General features: G+C 38.2%; 1 protein-coding gene across 1 annotated transcript in view; it reads right to left on the reverse strand.

The window, feature by feature from the left end:
• Positions 1-6,395, reverse strand: part of LOC110675223 (neural-cadherin-like) — a 283,572-nt gene extending 277,177 nt beyond the window's left edge. The window contains 1 exon segment of the mRNA XM_021839649.1: positions 5,997-6,395. The gene's annotated coding sequence lies outside the window, so the exon portion shown is untranslated.
• Positions 6,396-7,828: the final 1,433 nt, after the last annotated feature.

The following is a 7,828-nucleotide window of genomic DNA, read 5'->3' on the forward strand; positions in this document are numbered from 1 at the left end:
CTAAGCACTACTTTCATCGCTAAGGTTTGTAGGAAGATAAGGAAGATAATTTTCAAACTTTTTTTAGTACTCGAACCACTATTATGGTGTAAAATCTGCTGTAATACACTCCTACCCAGTATTAAAATGGGCTTTCCTTGGGTGAATAGCATCCCTTATTTTTCCAAAGACGCCAATCATAATAGAAAAGGCATTTCACTGACTATGAAGAACACATTCTGACATTTCAGATAGTTTACCGTTGTACCTGCAATAACAGTATTTGAAGTTGAGTTTAGTTCAGATAGACTTCATGTAGGAAACATACAGCCAGAGTTTCAAAATGAATACCTTCACCAATGCATCAAATTACTGCCAAAGGTATGCGTAGTAAACAAAGTATAAAACATTCCTCCAATATAACGTTTCTTCTTTCTCAGTCCATTAGACTGAAGGAAGGCAGACTCCTTTATTTACCAATGGTCAGTAATCATTGCGGCAAATGCCAATCCTACTTTTCTATTTCAAAATCCCCAGGAAAAACTATAATGCAGGAGCATTCTTTTCCTCTGGAGCAATTAGAGCATAGCAATTCCAAATGCCACCAATTCCAGTGCACAAATGGAACATGAATCGGCTCCATGGATATCCAGTGTAGGTACTTATCAGCGAGATTTACCCACATATGAAAATGTGTGCATCTATGGGAAATCATTGTTAGGAAGAAAAAAGGGTTGCACGAAGGGCTCGGAATCGTTAAACCCAGGACTTTCGTTCCAGGCTAGTTGGCGCGTGTACGTGCCAGGTGCATATGCCAGGGATGAACTATCATGATTTACACTGCACGCGATAAGTGCAAGAAGTGCAAATGCAGGACGGGTAGCGACTGAGTGCCTTCAAAAGGGGAGCTTTAGAGACCTATTTTTGTTGAGTTACGAAGATAATAAAAAACAAAATAATCAACTGGATCCCTGGATAAAATCCTGGAGGATTTTTTGAAGGCATTTCTTGAAAACATTGAACAGAATTCAGGGAAAAAAACATGTTTAGAATAGATCGGAATAATTGCTGTAGTATTTGTTGGTGTGAAATCTCAAATGATATTTTGAAAAAAATCCATGGAAACTTGAAATATACTCGAGAATTGTTTTGAAAAATAGCAGAAACATTTGTTCGATAAATATCTATATAAATTACTGTTTAATCAGTTCAGTGAATCAAATTTATTGAGCAATTCCTAGAAGAGTTTTTGGATAGATTTCCAAAAATCACCCACGGAAAAGTTTTGAACCACTTCCTTAAATAAACCGTGCAGTAACTCAATTCCATATTTCTACGGAGCACTGCACAACGGTCCGAATCGACAATTTAGCAGGAATTTTTTTTTTCTCTGTTCTCGTCGATTTTGAATGTTCGATGTCTTCAGAGAAGTCATTCGTTATTGAGTTTTGCACCTTCTTAGAAAAAAGGGGTCTTAAGTGTTCAATAAGGGTGGTTGAAGTTTAAATTTTGACTCAAACTTTTTTGTTTGATGAAATTTGTGGCTGCGCTCTTCTACAAACTTTTAGAAAATGTTATTTTGAACAACTTTGTCGAAGACACTTTTGATCTAACTCTGCATTTGGGCTAAATAAATTGATTCTGAAAGTTTTAACTTAGGGTGGATCCAAAAAATCAGTTATGTTGGTCCAACTTTTTTGCTTTCAATTCTACGTAAGTGTGGTAGATGCCCAGAACTCATGGATTTGATCATTAAAGTTATTCTTTTAGCAGAAAGGCCATACATTAGACAACTTTTGCTGTCAAAACTGTGAGAACGTCATTTTTGTGGATTGAGAAAATTTACTTTTGAAATAGACTTCTATAACTCGAAATTGACCTGTAACTCACAAGATTTCAAATTTATCGGTATGCCGCCTTCAGCAAAGCTGTAGGTTTTAACTAGATCTACAACTTTCTCATAAACCAATTTTCGGAGAAATGTAAAATAAAAAATGTAGAAATGATGATACGATTCACCTTATTTTTATTACTATTGAAGATTAAGTTTTGTAGTAAATCACTACTCGCTTCCTTGTTCCTTGTTGTTGTAAAGTTTGGATGGTCTTACATTTTTTTTAAATTATTACCGTGAACGAATAATACAATAGTGTCCTGGGGTATAGAACTGTGGAAATTGTTGAACATCATTGAAGAAGCCAAGGTTACCAACAAGTGTACAGGTTTGAAAAACTATCGATAGAATAAAAGTAAAATTATGTAGCTACTACTTGAAGAAATTTTGTATTAACACATAGTAAAATGTATTATACGTTATATTTTATTGTTTCACATTTCTCCATGAAGTTGCATACGGAAAGGTTGTAGATCTAGCTAAAACTTTCAACTTTGCTGAAGGCAGCAAGTCATTAACTATAAAATCTTGTGAGTTACAGGCAAATTTCGATTTTTTTGTGTCTATTTTCGAAGTGAGTTTTCAAAAATGATTTTCTCAAAGTTTTTGCAGTAAAAGTTGCCTAATGTATAGCCTTTCGAATGCCACTAAAAGAAAACAAATATCGAACCAATTCCATGAGTTATGGGCATATAAAGATTTCATAGTTTTACACTTAAATTTGCATACAAAATTACACATTAGTCTTTTCCCGTTTTCCCGCTTATTCCGAAGATTTTTCCAAACTTTTTCATCGTACAAACACGTCTCATCTCTTGTGGAGTGCCACAGTGAAAAGCTTACGTCAATCCGTTGATACATTCTCAAGCCATTTCGTGACATACAAACACCTCTCTATTTTTATTGAAATACTAGTGGTCCCGGCCAACTTCGTTTTGCCATCAAGTAGGCTGTTGGAAAACGTCAAGAAATCCCCCATACAAATTACACCTTAGTCTTCTCCCGTTTTCCCGATAAATCCGGCGACTTTCCTGAATTTTTTCTTCGCACGAACACGTCGCATCCCTTGAGGAGTGCAACAGTGAAAATCTTGCGGCAATCCGTTGGACCGTTCTCAAGCCATTTCGTGACATACAAACACCACTCAATTTTTATTTATATAGACTATTGATCCCAGCAAACTTCCTCTTGCCATCAAGTAGGCTGATGGAAAACGTCAAGAACTCCCTCATACAAAATGCACCGTAGTCTTTTTCCGTTTTCCCAATTATTCCGAAGACTTTCCCGAACTTTTTCCTCGCATGAACACGTCGCATCCCTTGTGGAGTGTAACGGTGAAAAACTTGCGTCAATCCGTTGACCCGTTCTCAAGTCATTTCGTGACATACAAACACCACTCCATTTTTATTTATATAGATAGACAAGTGGTCCCGGCAAACTTTGTCTTGCAATCAAGTAGGCTGTAGAAAAAACACCATGAACCGTCCCGTACAAAATGACAGTTCCGTTCACATTCGTTTTTTTTCAACTTGCCCGATGAATATTCTAAACTTGTCATGCACACAAACACGTCGAAACACTTCACGAACACTTTAGTGAAAGAATTGGCAAAATCTGCTAGTCCTTTCACAAGCTATTTCGTCACATACAAACACCACTCCATTTTTATTTATATAGATTTTAAATTTTTCGTATGGTCGGTGTTTAGTCAGAGTGGATTAGGTAATTTTTAATGGTTTTAAAATAACGCACACCGAGCATTCAAAATAACAAAATATTCGCATTTTTGCTCTAATACTCGAAGCTATGTATTTGATGAAATATTTGTATCAAAATAGCATAGGAAGGATCAGAATTGTCAAAAGATTTGACTGAATCATCAAACAGTGTAAGGGAGCCAGCAAATACTAAGTAGAGGAGCAACAAAAAATAAACGAGGAAGATGCAACACAAATCACTACGGAGGAAAATTCCATCAAAAAAGAGCGCCATCATAACTCCGCGAGGCCTGTTTTGTTCGGACGGGTCACTCAAGTGTTCTTCTAAAGTGTTAGTAAGGGTAAGCTTAGAAGCAGCTCCGTCTCACTCGGGCTCAGATTGGGGACCACTTCTAGTACTGCATTTGGTCCCTCGGTAGTGCAAAAGGTGCCCAAGTTTGACAGATCGCAGTACACTTTTCACGGCATTCTAGATTACTTTATGAGCCATAAAATTTTGGGCAACTGCAAGGGGCATGGAGGTCTTTAATGTGTCTTTGTTAGAAGCAAGAGAGAAAGAGTACCAGAAATCTTCTCATTTCAATGCACTCCTACTCGAATTGTTTGGGGATTCGTATTGTGAATACGGCAATAACATTTCTACTTTTGAACTCTTGGTAGTCAATTGTAGAAAAAAGTTAATAATAGGGCTTTGTTTCAACTAGAACATTAAGTATGGTTATATATATCCATTCAAGAGCAAATCTTAGATAAATTAGCCACAATTTCTGGCATGGGATTTGTTATAATTGTTATGCCAATGAAGGTTCCGTTGCACAAAATGCCATATCCACTCGTAGCTAAACCTCAACCTAAGCGAAGTTTTTTGATTCCAGAAAAAAATTTACAATTGAACGTTACAGTTCGATTCACTTTTTTTTCTAGCAAATAACAGTGCAAAAGTGGATTTTTTCATAAATCGACTTAAGTTTCACATATGTCCACTTGTCCATTATTCTACTACATCTGAACAAAGCAATAAAGGACTTGAGCAAACATATAGTACATTGAAACTGATTTTTAAATGTTGTATGTTTGAAGGTTGATAGGTGCACTTTAGACACTAATACAACATTTTTCCATTATTCTAAAGTTAGAGTGAATTATAATTGGTGAATCAACTAGGGCCTTTATCATTGATAAAGTATTTCGAAATCGATGATAGTTTTTTATCACCTTGATGTGAAAACAGTAAACGGTACGAATATGACTTTAAGTCACTTATATGATTTAACGAAGGAATTCTTATGAAAATGGCTGGAAAAATTGCTGAAAAAAATCGACGTGCGATTCCTGGAAGAACTTTTAACGAATTCGTTTAAAAACTTTGGATTAACCTTTAGTCTTTTAAGGAAATTTTGGAACAGCATATTGTAAAACGTTCAGAGCTATTACTGTGGAAATTCCTAATTAAGTATTTCAAATCCAAATTCACTACAAGGAGAAGCAACTTAGAGACCATCTCGGATGAAAAGGAGACTTTAGAGACAAACATCGAATTAGAGCCCAAGTCTCTAAAACGACACCTGTTACCAGCCCTGCATACATTGAAGGGGGTTGAAACAAAATGCACTTTTTGCGGATCAGCGAAGCTTCCGCATATGAGTGGTAAAAAACTTCAACCTGAATGGGAGCAGTCGCGATTATTATTATCATGTAGGATGAGCAAATGCACGCTTTCTTAGGAAAACGCATTTTTTCGAGAAGCGCCCCAAGCAAAATACGGGAAAATGAAAAAGATTGCAAAAAACTTCATCAACCATCACGGCAAGTCTGACGGTGGGCACAGGAAACCAACCGACTTGGCTACCGTCGTCGTCGTCGGACGACGAGACTTTTCATTCTTTCCTTCCCGTACGGCATTTCCAGTAGGTAGGTACATCACCACAGAGGAAACCCGTCTCCGAAACACCACCACCAGGAGTCAGAACCACCTTCACTTAATACCACTCCATTCTACGCTACACGAAGGATCCCCACTTAGCCCCCTCCAGAGTCTCACCCACCACCCCAACCGTAAGGCTCCGACTTTATCGGAATTTTCGGTGCATGAGAACCTGCCAAATGGCGGCCATATTTGTTTTCTCTCAGCAGAAGGAAAATTGATGGAAATTCGTGATTTTTTCACAGAAAACTCATTGATGGAAGAGTTCAATGAGCGTAGCAAGAAATTTATGAACCCAATTAGTTTTCTCAAATACTAAAATAGACCATTTAAGCTTCTTTCGGGACGATTTTCGATCGTAAGCAAAATGAGGACATGCTGCGCCCATTTTCTGCTGATTACCCAGGCTATACCCAATCGACAAGTCCTACCTGTACCGCTAGTATCCCAAAAAACGAGTCTTAATCCATATCCGGCTTACTTTTCACTTGATCGATGTATAATCCACAACGTTTCGGTCCTCCAATTAGGCCGTAGACGGCTAGTAGCTGCTATTTTCCACTAATATGAATTTTCCAATCCTGGTCCGATCCTTCGAAATTTCCACCAAATGCAACACACCACTCAGAGCCTCACAAAAATCCACAGTTTTCGCTAGGAACCATTCGGCAGTTCCGGGGAACTTCACCCAAGTCACATCCGCCACGGTTTCACGCACCGATTTCACCACGATTCAGCCCGGATTGATCCGGATTTCAACCGAAAATTTCGGAAATTATCCAACAAACAACTGATCCTGCGACCGAAGTTTGCAGCACACATCCAGCTAATACAAGAACTTTTTCCCTTGCTTTTCTGGCTCTCGCTCTCATCGACTGCCTGGCAGGAAGGACTTGCTGTATTGTGGGGTGGTAATGCTACAACAAAGCTCACACTAACACCGACACGTGCCGACTGACGGCAATAATGGGCAATAGCAATGCATACTGCTAGAATTCGAAACTCTCCCTCTCTCCGGAAAGTGGTCGAATCCGAAACCCCCTCATCAGGTTTTCCACCACTTGTACGCTGACTGGAAGGTAGGGTGCAGTCTCACCCTGGCAGGATGCAGTCGGTTGGCGAGAGGAAGGAAAACGGTTTAGTCGTAAAATCAATAAAATCCACCCCTTACGAGCGGCGGATATGTCTCGTGCTGCCTTGCCGTTGAGTTGATAATTCGAGTACACTAAGCTGGGCAGTGGTGCCGGTTTTGGGTGAGTGAATTTATTGGGATATATTTTTTTAGAGAATATTAAGAACGTGTCTCAAAGAATGACTCAAGATTTTAAGCAACATTAACCCTTCTACCGATAGCTTAATTTTTTACTACAAAAATTATTCAAATCGCTCTATTTCTCAAAAAACTTCTATTTTTAGAATTTGTATCGATATTGATCATTGGTCATCCGATGTTCCTTGAGAGACCAACGCTAAACATGTATTTAGTCGCTGTTTTGTTTTATGTCAATTTACCAATGCATTTCAATCATACATTGTCAGGTAACAAGGAGCATTACTGGAAAATATCACACAAATCGGTTGAGCTATCTCCAAGAAATCAGAAGTATCAGAAACATCAATGACCATTATTTTAATAAACTTCATTTTTCTCAAAAGCTATCTTATAAACAACAATGAGAAATGCATAGGTACTTAATTTCGGAATTTCTCCAAATACTGCTGGTCAATGATCAAAATCGAATCAGAATCTATAAGTAGAAGAGTTTTTTGGAAACCTGTGAAAAAAATTATGCGAAAATATTAAAAACAAACTAAAAAGTTATTGTGATTTATGTAAGCTTATGTTCAATTTCCCAGCGCAGAGTTCAGTTTTGGTGGCTTCCATCAACATCGGCTAGGAGACAGCCCTCAGCAGGTAAGACCTTCCAAATGTATCCCGAATTGGTGGAAGCTGGAGGAAAACTGCTCGACGGAAACACACAATGAAAACCGCTTCCAAGAGACGAAGGTGAGAAAAAAATCCGCCTAAATGCAGTAAAGAAAACGGCTCCAGTGAAGGAATAATGAAAACCGCTTCCGAGAGACGAGACGAGTAAAGAAAACCGTCTCAGTAAAAGAAAAAGGTGAGACAAGAGTTCCGCCTGAAAGCAGTAAGGAAAACTACTCGATGGAAGAAAACCGGCTCAATTAAGAAAAAAAGATAAGTAATCCGCCTGCAAGAAGTAAGGAGAACTGCTCGAATGAAGGGTGTAATGAAATCTGCTTCCGAGAGACGAGTAAAGAAAACCGTCTCAAGAAAAGAAAAAGGTGAGT

This window comes from Aedes aegypti, chromosome 2, assembly GCF_002204515.2.
Source record: "Aedes aegypti strain LVP_AGWG chromosome 2, AaegL5.0 Primary Assembly, whole genome shotgun sequence".
NCBI lineage: Eukaryota > Metazoa > Arthropoda > Insecta > Diptera > Culicidae > Aedes > Aedes aegypti.